Raw genomic sequence first — 22,817 nt, 5'->3', positions numbered from 1 at the left:
TTTTATAGGCACTTTTTATACCTTTTGGTGGTACATTTGTGACTTCTCATGTAAGATGTAATTTCACTATGTAGTCCAGGCTGGCCTGTAACTTATTAATATAGGCTGGCCTTAAACTTTTTAGCCCCCTTGCCTCAGGTCCTGAGCACTAGGATAACAACAAGCCTGTGCCTGATTTATAAATGCCATTCTAGTCCCCCCCCCCCCCCACGGTTCCATGTTGCACAAGTCTTGTACTGCTGAACTCCATCCTTAGCTAATACAGACACGTAACAGGGTTTTTTGTTTGTTTGTTGTTGAGATAGAGTCTGGGGTATCCTTGAACTCACTAGGTGGCCAAGAATGATCTTGAACTTCTGATTCTCTTGCCTCTTCTCCCCAAGTGATGGGATTATAGGCATGCACCACCATGCTTAGTTTGTGTGGTGCTGGAGATCAAAACCAGGGCTGAATGCATGCAAGGCAAGGACTCTACTATCTGAGCTATGTTCCCAGCCTGATTGTTGTAGTTTTGTTGCACACACAACCTTGTTGAATTCATTAGTCCTAGTATTTTTTAGTGGGTTCTTTAGACATGTTTTCTAGAGCTTGCCTCCTATAGCTATTTACTTCCTTTACAACATTAATACTTTTTACTTAGTTTTCTTAATTGTTCTAAATTCCTCTATAGCAACACTTTCTAGAAGTAGCAAGAGCAGACATTCTTGTCTTATTTCTGATCTTAGGGAGAAACATTTACTATTTTAGCTTTAAGTATAATATTAACTGTGGCTTTCTGATAGACAGTGTTTATTTGATTGCAGTAATTTGATCAGCCTGTTCTGTTTCTAGTTTGTGTGTGTGAATACACAAAGGTACTTAATTTCATTAAAAATTTTCAATATTTGCTGTGGGAGCTCCTTCCATTCCTTCAGCCAATAATCTTCAAGATACCAGCCCAATGGGCGTGGTCTCTTATACTGTAAATGCAACTGTAAAGCTTGTTTGCTCCAGTTGTTTCTGTCATCTACTGCACATTTTGGAAACTGCTTGATTGCACTTCCTGCCTACTCAAATAATATCTCACTTCTTAGGCCTTCGATGGGGTTGAAGATTAGAAAGTCATAGTTATCATCCTCTTTTTTTTTTTTTTTGGTTTTTCAAGACGATTTCTCTGTAGCTTTGGAGCCTGTCCTGGAACTAGCTCTTGTAGACCAGGCTAGCCTTGAACTCAAAGAGATCCACCTGCCTCTGCCTCCTGAGTGCTGGAATTAAAGGCCTGTGCCACCCACTGCTCGGCTCATAGTTACCATCCTCTTATGATCTAGCCAAGCCTTTTCCAATACAAGACTTAGACTCCTTAGGATGGAGTGTTTATTAAAACATTAGGATGTGTTCCTTGCTTAATATTGTTTATGCTGGTTGTAGTTCTAATCTTATACTTGATATCTGTTCCTAGTATATATAGTTTTGTATTGGGTTTGGAGCTCTCTTATTTAAACAGGAGGAGGTGCTGTGGGAGTTCGTTTCACTCCTTCAGCCAGTAGTCTTTTTGATACCAGCCCAATGGGCGTGGTCTCTTATACTGTAAATGCAGCTGTAAAGCTTCTGCTCACTTCCAGCTCTAGACTCTGTTCCTGTTTCCCATTTGTGCAGAGGACTGTGATCTAGGACAGTGATCTGGGAGTCTCCTCTAAATAAATAACCTTTTACTATATATAATTCTGAACTAGTGTGGGATTATTTCTTGAGATGATTTGTTCAAAGTAATAGTTTGACTTTTAATTCTTCATTGGTTAGATGTGGCATGTGTTTTAGTTTTCTTATGCTGTGAAAAGTACCATGACCAAAAGCAACTTGGGGAGGACAGGGTTTATTTAATCTTAGAACTCTCGGGTTATAACGCCATCACTGAGGGAAGTCAGGGCAGGAAGTCTAGGCAGGACCTGGAGGAAGAAACTAAAACAGAAACCTTGGAGGAATGCTGCTTATTGTCTTACTCCTTATGACTTGCTTGATCTGCTTTTATTAAACAACTCAGGACCGCCTGCCCAGGTGGCACCTTCTCCTATGGTCTGGGCCTGCACATTAATCATTAATCGAGAAAATGTCCTATAGACTCATGCCTACAGGCAATTTAGATGGAGGCATCTTTTCAGTTGCGGTTCTTCTTCCCAAATATGCCTAGGTTTGTGTCAAGGTGACAAAAAATAACCAGAACAGCATATTACATTGATTTTTTTTTTTCAGAGTTAACCAACTTTGCATTTCTGAAATGACTTATATTTGGCTGTGGTTCACAATCCTATGTGTTGGTGGTTATGGTGTACTAATATTTTGGTGAGGATTTTTTCGTGTATACTTATAAGTGATATGACTTGTTTTTTATGTGGTATGTTTGTCTTGTTTTAATTTCAATAGTACTAATGTGTTTTTTTTTTTAAATCTTTCAGTGTAGCACTAGCTGTGCTAGAACTCACTGTGTAGGCCAGGCTGGCCTCAAAGTCACTGCATTCCCCTCTCTGTTTTGGGAAAAATAAGTGAACATTTGGATTCAATTTTTCATTAACTAACTATTAGATAGAAATAACTAGTGAACCCATCTTAGCTTTGAGATTTTTGTGGCGATAGACTTTTCAAGAACCCAGTTTTCTTGAATGTTATATAACTATATATTATTATTTCTTTTTCTTTTCTCTTTTTAACTTTTCAAGACAGTATTACTTTCTTCTTGATTGAGTTTTGGTAGCAGTTCTCAGAACCAGGGGTCAAATTTCAGAGCATAAAACTATTTGCAATATTCCCTTATCTTTTAAATCCAGGATCTCTATTGATAATGTAATTTTGTTCTTTTTTATTTTGTATTTTTTTTCCAAGACAGGGTTTCTCTGTAGCTTTGGAACCTGTCCTGAAACTAGCTGTTGTAGACCAGGCTGGCCTCGAACTCACAGAGAGAGAGGCCTGCCTCTGCCTCCCGAGTGGTGGGATTAAAGGTGTGCACCACTGCCACCTGGCATATAATGTCATTCTTGATATTCTTGTCATTCTTAATATTGCTGAGAGCCTCCTTTTTTGTTAGTTTGTTAGAGGTGTGTGCGTGGGGGCGGGGAAAACAGAGTTAGAGGTAGCCCAGGCCGCCTTTTGGGGCTAAATTGCCTTTGGGTTTTGAATTTGCTATAAAGCTCAGGATGACAAACTTTTGGTCCTCCTGCCTCCATCTCTGCAGTCCTGGTATTGCAGGTGTGATTCTGAGGATGGAACATTGGGGTTTGTACGTGCTAGGCAAGCATTCTTAGTCTGCGTTGTATCCTCAGCCAGGTTTATTTAAATTTTCTCTATTTTCTATCTCATTGATTTCTGCTCTACTTGTTTGAAGTTCATTTTGCATTTTTACAGTTTATTTTTTTGTTTTTACAGTTTGCATGAGTGTTAATGCATGTGTGTGTATATAGTCATGGTCGTGTTTGTGCAGTACTGGAGTCACCGTTGGGTGTCCTCTTCATTTGCTCTTACTCTTATTTTAAAATCTTTGTTACGTTTGTTTTTCCCATGATTTATTTTGTTATTTTAAATTACATACGTGCATTTGTGTCTGTGTAAGGGCATGTACACATGAATGCAGATGCCTAGGAAGGCCTAGACACCTCTCAGATGGGTGCTAGGAATTAAATTTGAGTGCTCTGCAAGAGCACTATGTGCTCTTGACTTCTCAGCTATCTTTATACCTTGCTGTTTATTTACTTACTTATGTGTGTGTGTGTGTGTGTGTGTGTGTGTGTGTGTGTGTGCGCACGCACGTATGTACTCCACTCATGTTCCATACTGCACATGTATAGGTTAAGGACAACTTTTAAGAATCAGTTATCTGCTTCCATCATGTGAGTCCCAGGGATTAAACTCAGCTGATCAGGCCTGGTGACAAGCACCTTTACCAGCCTAGCCACCTCACTGGCCTGCCATCTTATTTTTTAATTTATCTTTTTAGGCTCTTAAGGTTTTTAGAGTTTTATTAACTTATGTGCTTGGGTGGTTTGCCTGTATGTTCTGGAGTCTGTCTTTTGTATATGCCTTAAAGCCATCTTAATTATGTTAGTCTTACGTAACCTGGAGGGAAAGTATGTAAACCTCGCTTTGTTTTTTACTTTCTCCAAGTTTATATTGTCTTAAGTATTGACTAATCTTATCCATTGTTTCAAATCATTAAGCATTATCTATTAAACTAGTGAAGGAAGGCAGTGTCTGTTGTGTATATGCACTAGGGTTTCCTACTTTTGTTGTCCAATCTTTCCCATGCGTTAAGCTTCAGCTTCTCCTTCCGTTTGAGATGTTTACTTAAACTAATCTTTTAAAAATATTTATTTAAAACATTTATTTCATGTGTATGAATATTTTGCCTGCATGCATGTCTGTGTACCACATGTGTGCCTGGTGCCAGCCAAGGTCAGGAGAGGTTGTCAGATGCCCTAAAAATCAAGTTAGGAATGGTTATAAGCCAGTGTGTGGGTGCTGGGACCTCTGTAAGAACACCAAATGCTTTTAACCACTGAGCTGTCATCTCTCTAGCCCTCTTCAGTCATTCATGATGAGTAGATCTGCCAGCAGTGTGTGGTTTCAGTTTTTCATCTTTTGAGAGTTATGTATTTTTTGATTTCTAAAAGATAGTTTTACTGAGTGTAATATTAAATCTTCATTGGCACCTCACTTCAGTTTTCTAAAGTTTTTGGTCTCTGGTTTCAGGTGAGGAAAGAGTGTGTGTACATGAGTGCAGTGCCTGCAGAGTCCAGAAAAAGGATCCCCTGTGGAGCTGCAGTTAGAAGTGGCTGTGAGCTGCCCAACGTGGGTGCTGGGGGTCTCACCTCTGGTCTTTTGAAAGAGCAGCAAGGTCTCTTAACTGCTAAGCCATTTCTCTAGCCCCCATGCCCAATTTTTAAATAAGCATATTTTGTTTTAAATGCAGCAGTTCTAGGGTTTTTTTTCCACTTTTCGTAGTTGTTTTTTATATTTATTATGTATACAATATTCTATCTGTGTGTATGCCTGCAGGCCAGAAGAGGGCACCAGACCCTATTACAGATGGTTGTGAGTCACCATGTGGTTGCTGGGAATTAAACTCAGGACCTTTGGAAGAATAGGCAATGCTCTTAACCTCTGAGCCATCTCTCCAGCCCTGTTTTTTGTTTCTTTAAGACGGTTTGGTTATGTAGTTGAAACTCAAAAGAACTTGAGCTTCTCCTATTTTGGCTTTCCAAGTGCAGAGATTGTAGGTGTGTACCACTATGCCTCATTTTGGTGGTGATTTTATTATTATATAGCTTTGTTCATGAAGAATTGACACCTTCGAATGTGTGTGGTGCACATGTAGATGCCAGAGATTTACATCAAGTGTCTTCTGTTGCTTTCCATCTTCAAAAAAATTGCATACCTATTTTGTTTATGTGTATGACATGGTGTACATGTGGAACAGAGAACAGCTTGTAGTGGTTGGTTCTCTCTCTTCACCATATGGGTCCTGGGGCTCAAACTCAGATCAGGCTTGACATCAGGGTAGCCCTCTAGCCTTTTGTTTTCTTTTTAAAATTTTAAAAAATATTTATTTGTGTGTGTGTGTGTGTGTGTGTGTGTGTGTGTGTGTCTGTGTGTACATGTGCTCAGATGCCTGTGGAGGCCCCTGGAGCTGAATTTAAACAGTAGGTAATTTTAAGCTGCCCATTGTGGGTACTGGGAATTAAACTTGACTGAGTCATATCTCCAGTCCATTTGCTTTATTTTTAAGGTAGGGTTGCTCATTAGGACCCGTGGATCACTGATAGGCTAGACTAGATGGCCAGGAAGTCTCCTGGATCCTCTATGTCCAGTGTTGGGATTGTAGATATGCACTCCATACATGGCTTTTAGATCTTTAATGTTGTATAGCAGTTGGGTTATGGGTGTGAACCACTATAATCACTGTCTAATGTGGACAATAGTTGATTTCTTGTTTGAAAAATGCTATTTTTAGTAATAGTTTATACCATAATTTGGTAGACTGAAAGTATACATAAACAACATACAGATATACTTTGGGATTACTTTTAGCTGTAGAAGTTAATCTGATTTTCCTGAAATCAAACAAGAAGCATCTGGCATAAAAAAAACAAAAACAAACAAACAAGCATCCCCAAACCCAAAACTTCCTGTATATTGCCAAATTCACATACTTATCTAAAATTTGTCTGAAATAGAATTTTGTCAGTTAAATGCATTAAAGATAGTCTCAGAGGTACCTGTATGTATGGGTCTGTCTCAATAAGGAAAGAAAACAAAGCACTTCCTCTTGGATTGGTTTGACTGAGAGGAAGCTCAAGTTTGAATTCTCTACTTCTTTCCCCTGTGTATGCTATGGTATCTGTAGCTATGGTTTCTGGCTTGTCTGTACTCTGTGTCTGCTGTGCCTGCGTGATGTCTGACTGTCTGTCCCTAACAAGGGCTCTCTGTGCTCTGTATTGAACAGAACAGAAAGCATCACATGAGGAAAGAGCGGGGAACACTTTACAGAAATCTTCAGCAGTTTTCCGAGGGATTCCGTCACTCCAGCTGACCCAGCTGAACGGGATAGCAAACAGTACCACAGACATTTCATCATCAAACAATATCTGTTTCCAGCCTTTATGAATGATATTTGCTGTATAAGGTCATTTTTGATATATTTGCTGTTTTCAACAAATAATTGTCATAACATACATACATGTTATTCTCTGGTCAGTGGTATAGAAGAATACATAATTTAAGATTAAAACTATGCATTAGTTTAGGTTGTTAAAGCTTATTACATGGTAAGTCTAAGGCAAATAAGGCTGTTTATATTGTTCCTTTTAAAGGCAGGATAAACAAATAGGCTGAGTACACAGCAAGATATCAGTCTTAAGTCTTAAGTGAGCTCGATGCCTATTATTAACCGGGCAGTGAGATGCTTCAGAAGTTCCAGTCTCTTTGAATGTAAGAGATCGTTTCAAAAAATACATTACCACAAATAAGAACTTCTGAAATTATTTGCTATTCTTTTAAAAATAAGCAGAACTTATTAGTTCTGTAGTACTAAATTATTCTTCACATCATGCTTTTAAAACATTTAGCTAGATAGGACTGAACTATTCTTTATATACCTAAGATTGATCATGGTGTATTTGCAGAAGGCGAATCTCCCAGTTCAAGGCCAGCTTGGTCGACAGAGTGAGTTCTAGGACAGCCAGGGCCAAACAGAGAAACCCTGAAGCATAAATTCATAGAGGTAATAAAAGCTGATTTATTAATTGATATACATATAGTACAGAAAAATGCTGAAGCCACTGCTCATCATGGGCTGCTTCTTCGCTGTTGGGTCCCCCTCACACCAAGCAGGAGCCAGGGCAAAAGAGCAAGCGAGACTCCTCCTTTTCCTTATAAGAAAGAGATCACATCCACAGCCAAAAGTCAGGCCCAGAGGCAGGCACCCCAAAACTACTATCCCCACAACATTTTCCCCTTTTGTCTAAATAAGAAGGTCCTAAACCTAATACAAAGCTATTTATGTTAAGAACAATAGAAAGAAACACACACAGAAATAGAACTACAACCGACAAGAACAACATCAAGCAAGAAACACAAACACATACTAAATGTCCAGGCTATAGGTAATAGGCAACTAACAGATTATTCCAACAGCTGTCCTATGCTAAGGAGTCTTAAAGTCTTGTACCTAAAATGTCTTAGCTAAGATATGAGAGGATTGTAGCTGTGACTGTCTAGTCTTCAATCCCATCAAAGACCTGAGAGGGAAAATAATATTACTTGAGTAAGCAGGAAGTGCAAGCAAGCCACTTCTAAAAGGTACAAGAAAGACTGAAACAGCTGACTACCCAAAAGTCTCACTGTAATGTTAGGGCAACCAACTTTGGCTAAGGCCTGCCTAGAGTATCTGACAGACCATTTTCAGAAGTAGGAGAAATAAAAAGACTGCTCTACCCTGCCTTGGCAAGGTTCAGCAGTTGCTTTTGCGTGTATCCTGCTTGTCCAGATTGGACAGTGTGCGTACTCTCAGCAGGCATGGAAAGGGCAGTTCTTTACCCAAAAGGCCAGTTTTGCCAAGAAGAAAACAAGCTCCATATGGAGTGTCTTCGGTCCCCAACATTCTCTAAGGAATAGATCGGTACTGCCTGGAGCAATTGTATCTCACATCAACAGACTTCTGAGTTATTAAAACATTTAAATGCCATATTATAGGGCTGGAGAGATGGCTCAGAGGTTAAGAGCACTGACTGCTCTTCCAGAGGTCCTGAGTTCAATTCCTAGCAACCACATGGTGGCTCACAGCCATCCATCATGAGATCTGGTGCCCTCTTCTGGCCAGCAAGCGTACAGACAGACAGAACACTGTATACATAATAAATAAATCTTTTTTTTAAAATGCCATATTCTACAGGTCTATGACGTGTTTGAAGATTACTTATCTATGTGGAGTACATTTCTTGTGGAGTACATTTCTGTGCATCTAGAGAATGTAACTAACAAAACCATAAGTGTAACAAACATGGGCAGCAATTGACCTGTGATTCTTTTTTTTTAAGATTTATTTTATTTATATATACAGTAATCTGTCTGCATGTTTTGCCTGAATTGAACTTATGACCTGGAAGAACAGTCAATGCTTTTAACCTCTGAGCCATTTCTTCAGCCCGACCTGTAATTCTTAATAACCTACATAGCTAAAAGAATAAAGGTTCGCCTGGGTGGTGGTGGTGCATGCCTTTTATTCCAGCACTCAGGAGGCAGAGGCAGGTGGATCTCTGTGAGTTTGAGGCGAGTCTGGTCTACAAGAGCTAGTTCCAGGACAGGCTCCAAAGCTACAGAGAAACCCTGTCTGGAAAAACAAAAACAAAACAAAACAAACAAACAAAAACAAAACAAAAGAATAAGGCTTCACATTATGAACATAAACAATCTTTAAGCAGATGTGCAGCATGAGGACAATGACCTTGAAATTGTAACTATAAAAGTATCTTGATCAGTGATAGAAATGTATGATGTAATATGATAAAAATACCTTAAATTGCATCAATATACAAAATATCTTAAATGGAGGTAGAAACATGCATGCATATAACAAAATAACTTTATATTACAATATAAAATATTGTAAACAAAAATAGGAACATGCACATATATATTGTGTCAATATACAAATTCTCTTAGATAGTACTGCAAAAATTTACATATGTATCAGTGTACAAGAATCTATACCAATGTAAATTGTCCGTAACTAATAGTTGCTAAAATAGTTCACAAGTAGATGCACTAATCTACCTATTATCTCATCTCTACCTATTCCTCCTCCTTCTTTTCCAAAAGAAGCTCCTGAGTCTAAACTTAATTATTTCACCCCCCACCCTATTACAACTTATAACCAACCCTTAACAGATGACAGTTATCCATAACCCTGAATCTGTTGGGAGAGGGTGCGTAATTTTCTAGAATTACTTCCAGTTCTCTTTTGGGGGCAACAGTATCTCTATGGGATCCTGTGAAAAAAGTAAAATGATGGTTAAGTATCAAGAGTACTCTCTTTAACAATTGTAAACAGTCTCTGAGTAGTGGGAAAGGTTTTTCTGAAGTTCTATCTAGTTCTGGCTAGAGTGTTGTAAGAAGGTGCACCATCTCAGCTAGCCAAATTGGAATCATCTTGAGTAGTTAGTAGCCCAGAGTCAATCTTTGGGTGATATTTATCGGCTTGATGGCATCACATGAACCAGGTAGAATCGGTGTTGTGGGGCCCCATTGTTCTGTAGACTTCAGAGATTGCTGTTAGGAAAATTTATTCTTCACTGTGGAAGACTTAAACATTATTAACAGCAAAACGGAAAGTTTAAATTTTTGATCATATATAGTCATCCGAAGAAAGGTACCAAAGAGATGAAAAATAAGTTTGCGGAGTAGTAGAGTTTTGGGGAGATAACAGAGTTTTGACAGCAGTAGTCCCTAGATTTTTGGTTTTCTTCTATCCTAAACCAGGTGGCTCTCCTGACATGAGACAGAGACTGAATTTTTTACTTTTAACGTGCTTGGATTTAGAAAAGGAGAGAGCCATGCTCGAACTCCAAAGGCAGCTTTGATTTTTCATTGCGTTGGGACTGCAACTTTTCCAAGAAATAAAGAGATCTTTAGGTAGTGAGAATATTGATACCGTAAATCAGATTTTTCTTTGCTTGGTAATTTTTTCTAGATAGCTTTCCTTTCTTCTTAGACATGTTCAAGATCTTTTATTTCTTTAAGGTGGGTGTCTCTATTTTTCTGTAAACAAAAAGAACAGAACCCTGCCTTGATCCTGGTGGCGCACGCCTTTAATCCCAGCACTCGGGAGATAGAGGCAGGTGAATCTCATCTCTGTAAGTCTCAGGCCAGCCTGGTTTTCAGGTACCCCCAAAACTATTGGTGGAATTAATTTCTACAGCAAAGCCCTACCCCCCCAAAAAAAAAATAAGAAAAAAGTAAAAATAAAATAAAAATAAAAAAAGGACCAGAAGCCTTTTGAAGGGAAATTTTGAACATGAATTCTGCCACTTCTAGTTGTAGCTGTATGTTTTTAGTAAATTGGTGAGCCTTCAGCCTTCTTGTCTGTGAACAGTGAGTAGAAGTGTGACTAGTGACAGTGACGGTACGGATTGGACCCTTATCTGAATTACGTAACTAGGGCCAGAAGTGTTTTGAGTGGTGCAATCTCTTTCAATTGAGAGAATATTCGTATACATGTAATGAGAAATCTTAGGGATGACATTCAAATATAAACTTAAAATTAATTCTTTTTTCATGTATACCTAATGTATATAAACGGACAGCAATTTTATATAGTATTTAAAAATAGAATTTTGTGCATATAACAAAGTTTTATGGTATGGGAATTTTTATTTGCATCAGATTGTTACTCAAAAAGTTTGGGGGTTTAGAGTGTTTTGAATTTCACATCAGAGATACTCTTTTGTATCAGCTACAGGTTTATTTCTTGGATAACTGTAAGTTTCTGCGAATGTTGATCAGCAGAATCTATATAATATTCCCTGTATCTTCTATGTAAGATTAAAGGTCACCCTGTGTTTTTGGTTTTGAAAAGTTAACAAAGGCAGATTATTCACTCTCAATTTGATTTTTCCTGTGATAAATTGGTTAAACTTCTGTTATAGGATTTAGTACTTTATTACCTCAAACATCTATGGCGTGTAATCATCACTGCACGATTGTAAGCATCTCTGAACACAGTGTCTAGTGTCCTCCTGTTGCTACAGCAATGTCCTAGAACAAGAGCAACTTGGGAGAGAAAGGGTTGCTCTCAGAGTTGCAGTTCAAGGTCAGGGCAACAGAAGCTTGAAGCAGCTGGTCACGTGACATCATAGTCAGGAAATGGGGGTAAATGTGCCTACTAGTGTTCGGTTCCCTTTCTCCATTTTATACAGTCCAGAATCCCAGGCCCAGGAGTGGTTGGTCTTCCCACCTCACTTACCATGCAAACATATCCCTTCTCTTGTTCAAGTAACAACACTAATAATTATAATTTATGATGGGAAAGATTTCCCATAAAATAATGTTTACGGTTTCAGACTGTATTTTGTGTTGTGTACAGTTTATTTCTTTTTTAATAAAGCTAGTTACACATGTGACAGCCTTACTCAGTGTGTTCAGTATGTAAGAAGGTAAGTGTTCTTTGTGTGAAAATGTTCCGCAGAACTTTTAACATTTCAGAATCATTTCTCTAGGCAACATTTTGTGGTTAGATAGTAATAATGTCTTGATTGTGGGGGTATATATTAAATCAGCTTTTGAAAGGCTCAGGTGGAAATGAATGTTTATACCCCCCCCCCTTTTTATTTATTTTTATTTTTTCCGGACGGGGTTTCTCTGTGTAACAACAGTTATGGCCATCCTGAAACTTGCTCTGTAGACCAGGCTGGCCTCAAACTCACAGAGATCATCTTGCCTCTGCCTCCCAAGGGCTCGGATTAAAAGTATCTGCTACCACTGCCTAGCTGTTTATGTAAGGGTGCTGTGAATTGAACCTGGGTTTGATGCAAGAGCAACAAGAACTCTTGACCTTTGAGCCATCTCTCCAGCCCCAGAAATAATGGCAAATTTTATTTTCTATATATAGATTTTGCCATTCTTTTTTATATATTTTATTTTATTGAGCTATACATTTGTGTGTGTGTGTGTGTGTGTGTGTGTGTGTGTGTGTGTGTGTTCCCCTCTCCTTGCCATTCTTTGTATATTTAGTTGTGAAAACTGAATACGCGATGTACGCAGAACTGGAGAATGTGTATCTCATAGGACAGAACAGAATAGTGAGTGGCAGTGGAGTGCAGTGCAGATACTCAGTATAATTTTGAGTTTCATGGCTTGTGTTTTTCTGGTCTATTACTGTAGAAATACATATTTAAAATAGTTTTCTGTGTGGCACAGTAACACGTTTTATAGTTCTGGATGTTTGGAGGCAGTAGTAGGAGGATTGCTTAAGCTTAGGTATTTGAGATCAGCCTGGATAACATAGTAGAACTCTGTTCTAGCAGTAGTAAGAAACACAATTGATAGGGCCGGTATCTAGGCTCTTTTGAATGCTTGACTGTGGCAGACAATGAAGAGTTTACTATAACCTTTTGTTGTTGTTGTGGGGGGGGCAGAGCTGTTGTATGACAAAACTTTTCCTGGGAGATGCCACACACATATCTGCTCACCCCAGATAGGGATCTCATGACAGATCAAAGTACAGATGCAGCCAGAGTCCAACTTGATGAACCAATGAGTTTTATTGGGGTTACTTATAAATATGGCTGAGGGATTACTTATAGGGGCAGAAATGACTCAAAGACAGCTGCATCACCAGAGCCCACCCCAGGCGTGGGTGGCAGCTCACAGAGGCTGGAACTTTGAGCACACTGACAGCTTGCGGTGTCCTTTCCAGGTGCCTCTTCCAGGCAGCTCCACAGGTTTCTGGTTTTTCCAAGCAGATGGTCTGGTCTTGGGTCTTCTCTGCAGCTTGGCTTATCTGAGAGTGCTTTTTAGGGAAATCTTGTCAGTTTCAGGGACTTCCTGGAAAATCACCCATGCCGGGGTGGGCTTTGATCTATTGTGGGATCTCTATCTGGGGTGAGTAGGTGTGTGTGTGTTTGTGTGTCTTCCCAAGGAAAAGTCTTGTCACACAAGAACTCAGGGTGTTCAGCACAGTAGGCAAGTGCTCTGTCACTCAACTATATTAATGTCTCATGAAACGAATTCCTTTTAAATTAATTGAGAAAATAAGAATAACTAATCAGTTGAGCTGCTCACTGACTATAGAATAATAAATATCAGAAAGGGTACTCTTTGGAAACTCTTTATAAAACTGTATCTTTTATCATGTGCTTATTTCCTGGATATTGCAATAATGGCTTTTATTTATTTACAAGATTCTTACCATAGCTTGAAAGTGGGTTAGGGGAGTAGTGAGATGGCCTAGTAGGTGAAGTACTTGAGGACCTGAGTTCAGGCATGGTGGTTGCCTGTGATCCCAGGACTTGGAAGGCAGAGGCAAGAAATCCTGAGGCAAGCTGGCTAACTAGACTATTCACATCATCTAGTTCTAGATTTAATTTAGAGACCCTGCCTCAATAAGTAAAGTGGAGAATGAATGAGAAAGGCACTAATATCAACTTTGGGCTTTCACATGCACATGTATGTGTGCCATATACACTGGCGGGCTCCTAGTGTTAGGCTGCCACATGAAATGCCATGTCTGTTATTTCTGAATAGAAAATTACTTTTTGCCTATTTTATATTTCTGTTAATTCAGTTTTTAATTTTTATGGCATTCATTGCATATACCTAGAAAGATACTCAAGTTAATGTAAAGAACGTTAGATCTGTGTCCTATATTATTAGTACAATACAAAAGGAATGTTAATTTTCTTAGTTTTTGCTAAAAGGTTGATTATTACATAAAAACTAAAAATCACCCATGGAATATTTTAACACTATTAAATAATATTTGCTTTACAATTTAAATATACACATACCTACATACACATATACTTTCTCAAACTACATTCTTCAGTTTTTTATTTTCTTTTTGGGGAACAAGGGGGAAGAGGATGTGAGTAACCAGAGTCTCATATAGGCTAGGATGGCCTTGAACTTGTTATGCTCTCAAGGATGATCTTGGGGGGGTTTCTGATCTCTTGCTGCCTCCTCCTCCTCCTCCTCCTCCTCCTCCTGCTCTTCCTCCTGCTCTTCCTCCTGCTCCTCCTCCTGCTCCTCCTCCTCTGCTCCTCCTCCTTCTGCTCCTCCTCCTGCTCCTCCTGTTCCTCCTGCTCCTCCTCCTCCTCCTGCTCCTCTTCCTGCTCCTCCTCCTCCTCCTCCTCCTCCTGAAGTTCTGGGGTTATAGACATGTACCACCATGCTGTGTTTATACAATTCTCAATATTGAATGGATGGTAGACAGGTACATTCACAGCTACCTGCCCTACCTCTACCCCCTCCTCGAGACAGGATCTTGCTGCGTAGCTCTGTGTTGCTTAGACTTTGCTGTGTAAGTCTCTGTTGACCTTGATGGGCATCTTTCTGACTCAGTTTCTTGAATGTAGAATTATGGATATGAGCCACCATTTTGTGTGTGTATGTGTGTGTAGTGATATGAGTTCAGGTGCCTGTGGAGTCCTGAATAGGTTAGTGGTTCCCTTGGAGCTAGAGTTCAGGCTTCCCAGAATGAATGCTGAGAATTGAACTTGGATCCAGTGCAAGAGCAACAATTGCTCTTAACTGCTGAGCAGCCCCAAAGCTACACTGTTAATTTTAGCATTAGCCATTTCAGCAAGAGGCAGTGTTGCTGTGGGGTTTATCAGGAAATAGTAAGTGAGTAATCAACACATGGAGGGCATCAGTGCGTGTTTTGTTTTATATTTTTAGTTTTTTGTTTTGGTTTTTGAGACAGGGTTTCTCTGTAGCTTTGGAGCCTGTCCTGGAACTAGCTCTTGTAGCCCAGGCTGGCCTCGAACTCACAGAGATTCACCTGCCTCTGCCTCCCGAGTGCTGGGATTAAAGGCGTGCGCTGCCACCGCCTGGCTATTTTTACTTCTTTTTAAGACAAGTGTTTCCAGCTTGTTTGTGATCCTTGTGTGCAGTTTCTTTGTACAAGCAACACATTTGTGTTTTTTTCTTTCTCTAGTTTAAAATAATCCAAAATTATTGTCCTGACTTTTAATACATCTTAGTCCTTAACTCAACGTTGAAAAAAAGGCAATTTACCTTCTTTGATAATCAGTATTGATGGCCATTGCAGTTGGAGCACTAGTTGTGAATTGCTTAATCCAATAGCATCTACTTATGAAAAGAACTTTGTTAGATTTTTCACATTTAATTGGAACTGTTTTGCCTAGCTGTAAGAATGTGTTTAATTTGATTTTTTTGGGTGACTAACTTGTATTTTCATCCTTTACAGGGTAGAAGAGAAGAATCGGTGGCTTGGAAATTGAGCCAAGTGACCTGGTGGGATGGGTCTTTGCCTGACACATTTTATAGAGGTAATACATCTTTGTTTGTCCAGACTCTAGTTTTCACATAAGATGTCCCCAGACTTGTATAGACCCTCTTCATGTCCTGGATAGTCCTGTTGTACTGCTTATGCAGAGCATAGGCTTCAGAGACCAGCATGGCAGTGCTGTAAGTTCTGCACAGCTAGACTCTGCAGAGAGGTAGTGTACTGGGTTGTGAGGTAAAGCCCATTGGCTTTCATTTAACCTGATCCTTTATGTTAGTAGGACAGGTGATCCTTTTCTTTCTTTGCTGCATATCTTGGTCATTGTGTTAAACCTGTGCCTTTAACAAACAACATGAAAGAAAATGCAATATTTAACAGTTATAAACTCATTTATATATCTTATTTATAACACTTAGTATTTTAAGACAAGGTTCTCTTTGTAACCCTGGCTGCCGTTGGAACTTGCTCCTTAAACCAGGATGGCCTTGAACTCAGCTCTGCCTGCCTCTCCTGGGATTAAAAGGCATGTCCATACCTCACTTGTAACATGTATTGTTATGTCAGTTATTAATGGTCATACAAATTTTAAAGTTGTATTATGAATTTTTAAATTTATTTTGAGAATTCTTTATAACTTGAGGATTGAAAATATTACCAGTTTTTAGGATCATATTTTAGGGTTTTCTTTGTCCATGTCTTCTGGCAAACGTGATACCTACTATTTGTAACTGCCTTTACCTAGATTTCACTGTAAACAGTAGAGAATTGTCAAAATGTTAAAAACAAATGGTATTCTCTCCCGTTTTTTGTTAATATTATATAATTCTCCAAGATGTCTCTCTGGATACACAAGCACATATTTACTTTAAAGCATTTTTTTTAATTTATTTTTTTCCCCATGACAAAGTCTCTGCATATCTCATCCTGGCTTTAGACTCATTTTGTAGCTAAAATGGCCTTGAAGTTTTGCGATACTTCTCCCTTAGCCACGAAGTGCTAGGATTACAAATGTGTGACACCAACCAGGCTATATTTACATTTTTAAATTTTATGTATATTGTATTTCAGTGTGCTTTTAAAATAAGTTCTCATGTTTTGGCATTTCTTCTCATATTCTTTAGTATTTAGATATACCATGATCTTTTAAATTAGCCACCTATATATAACTATTTAGGTTTTTAGAGTTTTTCATGTAGTACAAATTCTTGGACATATCTTTGTACATAGTTTGAATGTACTTACAGTTTAAATTCCTTTTATAAACATTTTTTGTGTTTATATGAGCACACTAGCCAGCAGGTCTGTCTGTGTGAGCACGCTAGCTAGAAGGTGTTTACACTTCTGTCTATAATCCCGAGGCCAGAAGAGGACAATCAGTACTTTTTATCACTTCCACTTCTTTCATTTGAGGTAAGGTCTTTCCTCGAACCTTGTCTTTGTTTTCTTGGGTAAGCTCCTTTTCTTGGACCCTTGGAGCTGGAGTTGCAGGCTTTTGCAGGGACACCTGGCTTGTGTGGGTGCTAAACTCTGCCCATCATGGATTTGGAGTAAGGACTTTTAACTGCTCAGTCATCTCTCCAGCCTCTACTTAAATTTCTAAGGGAAAAATTGTTGGGCCAAAGATAATGGATGATTGACAGCTTGGATGAGTGTGTATCTCTACAGTGTATACCTCACATCAGTGGCTGTCACTGTGAGCATGGTTTATTCTTTTGACAACACTAGCAAATGATTTATTTGTCAGGTTTTTTGGAGGGAGTGGTCCTATTATTTTTTGTGTATAGTTGTATGTTAGGGATAGACTCCTTGTCATTTTGTTAAAGAGAATTATTTTTACTTTGTATTTGCTTTTCTAGTGATTTTGGTTTTGTTTCAATCTTACAGAAGCTTATTTTTTTTAATTGTTAGATGTTTCTTATCCTTCTTGGCTCTGGTAAATGTAGAGTTGAGAACTGTGCATAAGCGTGAAGAGATTGCCATCCCTGAGTATGTGATTACTTTCCCTCTCCATTGTAGTTTCTGTGAGTGACCCAAATTCCTAACTCATCCTAGTTTGACTTTCTTTTTCTCTCTTGGTGATATCAAATAGTTGTGTTATAATACTAGCAGTTTTCTAGAGTTAGTAAACTGTGATACTTTGCTGCGGGAGCTCCTGCTCCTTTAGCCAATAGCCTTTGAGATACCAGCCACACTAGGATGTGGTATCTTTCACTTTAAAAAAGCGGTGGCAGCCACTTCCGGCTATCAGACGCTTTTCCTGGTCGTGCAGGAGGCTGTTGTCTAGGACGGTGATCTGTAAGTTTTTCCCTTTAAATAAAAACCCTTTTATTAATCTTAATTCCAAACTGGTGTGGGATTGTTTTGTGACTTACTTCATTAACTGGCTTCCAACATGGGGCTCGAACCCACGACCCCGAGATTAAGAGTCTCATGTTCTACCGATTGTGCTATCTGGGTGCTGGGAACGCAGCCCTCTCCTTATACAACAATACTTAAAAAGGTCAACAATAGGTCACAGAAATAGAGACATAGAAAATGTAGTGAATGGGTTACACATCAAGGTGTGCACCTGCTTTCCAGGACTTGGGAGGTGGAGGCAGCGGAGCAGCAGGACTTGTTCAGGACTAGCTCTGGATGTGGTAAATTTGAGGTCAGGCTGGACTTCTTGAGACCATGTCTCAGAAAAAGGAGAAAACTTAATAAGTTTGATGTTTAAAAATGTAGAAAAGAAAATAATAATCCACATGGCCTCCTTGGCTGATCCACCTGCATTTGTGATTGTGACCACGCCTGTTTCTGCCTCCCCAGTCAAGGCAAAGCCAAGGAAGAATTGGAGGAGTCAGGTGAGGGAAGGGGATTTTGTTTCTTTGATGACTCTCTCTGAAGCACCCAACTCAGACAACTTTATTTGAGAATCATGGAAAGAAAGGCTCACTTCTTAAAAAACAAAGAAAACAAGTAACCTGGTAAACATGTCAGGATAGTCAGCTTCTCCTCTGGAGAAATGCAGTGCTGGATCTCTGCATTTGCTGCTTATATAAAGACATCTGTGAGTTCAGATTTTATTTTTGTTTATTTTTTTTTTTTTGGGACAGGGTCTCACCTAGAACTCTCTCTGTAGGCCAAACTGGCCTTGAACCTGCAGAGATCTGCCTGCCTCTGCCTCCTGAGTGCTCAGGTTAAAGGCATGTTACACCTCTACCTGGCTATAAATTCAGATTTTAAACAATTCAAGTTATAAAAAGTAATAGAACCCTTACTTATCTAATTAAAATTCATTATGGTTGGAGAACATATCTTTAGGAGTTGAGTCCTTTTAATTTTACTTAGGCTGTCTTGCTGCTTAGTGTAGTGTCTGTAATAAAGAGTGTTCTGTGCCATAGTGGAGTAGTCTGCTGAAGATTGTTCAGTGTGGTCTCTGCTGGAGAGCGTGCGTTTAGAAGAAATATTTTTCTTTCAATATCCTCTCTTTCCATCCAACTCCCTCTTCCCCACCGCCAGTCTGTGATTCCACCATCTTCTAACCTCTGTTCTTGATGGTTGTATTAGTTACTGTTCTGTTGCAGTGATAAAACACCATGGCCAAAGCATTTTCTAAAAAGCATTTAATTGGGGTTATGCTTATAGAGGGTTAGAATCTATGATGGTGAAGCAAACACTTGGAGGCAGAAACAGCTGACACCTCCCATCTCCAACAGCAAGCAGGATGCAGAGAGTAAGTACACTGAAAATGGCTTCCTCTGAAACCTCAAAACCTGCCCCTAGTGACACATTTGTTCCAACAAGGTCACACCTGATCCTTCCCAAACAGTTCTGTCAGCTGGGGACCAGGTATTCAAACATGAGCCTGTGGGCTGTTCTCATCCAGGCCACCACTGTGGTTTCTTGTGCATGCTGCCTTTTCCTCCTTATGTTTACTTTCAACAGTTTTATTTGGACGAATCCAGGAATAGGCCATTTTGTATCTCTTGTAACAGAAGTTCGTTGAGTTTGGATTTGTAAGCTTGTTTTTTTATATTAGTCAAATTTGGGGAATATTTGACTTGTGTTTTAATAAATTTTACCTTTTCTGTTTCCTCCTTGTATTAAGAAATACAAGTAAGCAGGGTGTTGGTTCACTATCTCTGGGACTCTCTTTATTTTTTCCTCTCTATATTGAGTAAATTTCTTTCTTTTATAAAGATCAACTTACTACATTTATTTGTTCTTGTTTGTGCAAGGAGTGGCACATATGGAAGGTAGATGACAGCTTGTAGGAGTTGGTTCTCTCCTTCCACTCAGCTGATCATGCTTGGCAACAGACACCTCTACCTACTGAGCAATCTGGTCGACCCTAATTGGGTAATTTCTATAGATGTACATTTAAGGCTACTGGTTTTATTTATTTTCATTTTTATATTTTTGCAGTTGTGAGTTTGTTTTTGAGTACTTGGCATTCATTTTGTGTATTTCAGTAACCATATTCTTTAGTCCCCAAATTTCCTTTAGGGTCTTTGAAATAATTTCTTTGCTTTATTGAGAATTTTACTTGTTAGCTGATTGTTTTCATAGTTAAAATAAGGTTGAAACATGATTTGAATTCATTTAACTTAATTTTTTGAAATCTTTTTTTTAAACCAACCTGTGAGGGCACTTAGAAACACCTTATATTGCCTGTGCTTTTGATGATCCCTGCCTGCCTTCCTTACTTGCTTTTTTGAGACAGTCTTTCTATGTAGTCCTGGCTGTCCTGTTACTGGAAATATAGACCAGGCTAGCCTTAAACTCATAAGTATCTCCTGCTTTTGCCTCCCAAATGCTGGGGTTAAAGATGTGAATCACCACATCTGGCTTGTGTCATCTTTTTCTGGTTCATACTGTGGACGGAGTCTAAGCCTCATGCGTGCTATCCAAGTGCTGCACTACTGGCACAGTAGCATAAGTTCTCATTTCTGCTATTTAATACCTTATTGTAGTGAGGGGCTGCAGGCAGGCCTGCTTTTCGTCCTGCCCCCACTCCCGCATGGCTAGCTTAGTCCCGGAAATAACAACACACAAATTGTATTCATTTAAACACTGCCTGGCCCATTATCTGTAGAGAGTTAGTTGCTGGCTAACTCTCACATCTTGATTAACCCATTTCTAATAATCTGTGTAGCACCACGAGGTGGTGGCTTACCAGAAAAGATTCAGCATGTCTGACCTGGTGGCTGGCTCTATGGCATCTGCCTCATTGCCCTCTTCCCAGCATTCTGTTGTTTACTCCGCCTACCTAATTTTCTGTCCTATCAGAGGGCCAAGGCAGTCTCTTTATTAACCAGTGAAAATAACACATAGACAGAAGGCCCATCTACATCACCTTATGGTTGTTGAAAATGGGTATTTTGCATGGTGTATGTTATACACGTATAATATTGCAAGTCGAGATTGTTGTTCCCCAATTCTCATATAGTTGTTATTTTTAGTATTGTTTATGTGTGGTAACAGTTCGGTTAAAAAAGGGAGCATATTTTATTTTGTACATGTTTTATTAGGAAAAATAAGCATAAATATCCAGGAAAATATAGAAATGAAACACTGAGCACCAATAGGTCTGTCTTAACTTTCAGATGTTTATAGAAGCTTCAGAAGTCTATCTTTGTTTGCTGTAACAAGCCTCATAGTAGCCCTGGCTGGGCTGGAGCTCACGTATATGGACTAGGCTGACCTCAAACTCAGAGATCAATTGCCATTGCTTCCTGAATACTGGGGAATTGTTACTGTTCTTGCTTTAAGTGGGCAAGAATATTTTTGTTTTGTGCCATGGCAAATATGTACAGTCATAGGCTGTTTTGTAAATCAGATGCAAAGTGTCTATGAACCCACTAAGTTAGGAAATTTCAGTCATAGTTTGATATTTTGCTCAGAAGTGCTTGCTGTCAGAAAGTTCGTCTGTGTATAGCCTGTGATCTTTGGTATTGGTTATATTACACATTTTCTGAATGATTATTTTCATCTTTTTGTCAGTTTTTTCCTTCTCAGATAACGCTGATGACATGTTCGTATGTTAAGATGCTCACATGACCTTAAGATGGTACTCTTCCTGTTGTGAATACAACACAACTTGTGCTTGTAGTTTTGAGACCTATATGTGTTTGCTTCTCTTTCACTTCACAGACTTTTTTTTTTTTTTTTTTTTGACCAAGCTACCTCTGCCTTTCTAGAACTGGGACTAAAAGGCGCGTGCACCACCACACCTGTGCACAAACCTAATAAAGTAGTTATGACTAGTGTCTTTGTGTGGTTGCTTAATCTGTGTTTTCTATTTTCATTTAGTTATATAGCCCTCTGAATATTGATGTAGTATTTAATTTCTCAGAGTTGTAGATTCCTGATCTAGGCAAATTATATCTGCCTAAAATCTTATCCGTCCATTCATCTATCCATCCTCTGTCCATGCACGTGACATATAAGGAAGGGAGAATTGTAGAGATCAGAGGACAACTTGCTAGGTCAGTTCCTTGCATCTTTCATGTGAGTTCCAGGACAGCAGGCTTGGTATCCTGTGTCTTTATCTGCTGAGCCCTCTTTCTGGGCCCAAGGCAGATTATTTCTTAGAAAGCCGGAGTTATATCTTATTTCCTACCTGCCACTGTTGTGCTTTCTCAGTCTCATACCTAAGAAACAAGTCAGTGTATTCTCCTTCAGACATGGCTCACTAAATGCACAGATAATCTCTTCGGTATTCATACAGTTCGCACATACATACTGGGTCACAGCATTTTCCCCTTTGAATGTAATGTGTCTTGCTTATTGTGTATGTATCTTTATTTTAGGAATTGAATGGCACAAGTGACTGAGAGGATATTGAGAGTTCCTAGAGCCTGTAAAAGGTAGAAACTCAACCATGATTTCTCTCTCAACTCAACAGCGTTCTCTTCCTTGAAGTCTTCATTTTTACTTCAGTCTCGGGTAACTTATTTCTCATTATCTTGAAAAATAATTTTATTTATTTTTTAAACTGTATTTTAATTAAGTTATGAATAAAAATGGTATACAATTTGAAGTAGCCATTCTAACTGCATGGTTCACTGCTGTCCAGAGCTTTGGACTGGTCAAGTGTTGGGAGTGGCTCCTTAACCCACTGTGTTAAAGAAGTTAATTTTTTCAAATATATACAAACTTTTTTTTGGATGATAGATTTTGTATTGGGTTTGTATAATAGTTTTAGTTTGGAATTTTATATCTGGAGGAGACTTTATATTTTTCTCAAGAGATATTTTATTTTATTTTTGAGACAGGGTTTTATTTAGTATGTAGCCCTGGCTGTCCTGGAACTCACTATGTAGACCAGGCTGACTCAAACTCACAG

The 22,817-nt window shown here is 38.9% G+C and overlaps 1 protein-coding gene across 6 annotated transcripts in view; it reads left to right on the top strand.

The window, feature by feature from the left end:
- Nucleotides 1-22,817, top strand: part of Znf148 (zinc finger protein 148) — a 127,460-nt gene that overhangs the window by 29,078 nt on the left and 75,565 nt on the right. For 5 of the 6 annotated variants that reach the window (XM_085685482.2, XM_048454097.3, XM_048454099.3 and 2 more), the window contains exons 2-3: nucleotides 15,449-15,530; nucleotides 22,282-22,417. The gene's annotated coding sequence lies outside the window, so the exon portion shown is untranslated. Of the gene's footprint in view, nucleotides 1-6,628; nucleotides 6,650-15,448; nucleotides 15,531-22,281; nucleotides 22,418-22,817 lie in introns of those variants that run through there. The other variant, XM_048454100.3, reaches the window with a different exon arrangement.

The sequence above is a fragment of the Myodes glareolus genome, chromosome 2 (genome assembly GCF_982192425.1).
Source record: "Myodes glareolus chromosome 2, mMyoGla1.1, whole genome shotgun sequence".
NCBI classification, from domain to species: domain Eukaryota; kingdom Metazoa; phylum Chordata; class Mammalia; order Rodentia; family Cricetidae; genus Myodes; species Myodes glareolus.
This window is presented reverse-complemented; position numbering and strand designations above follow the sequence as displayed.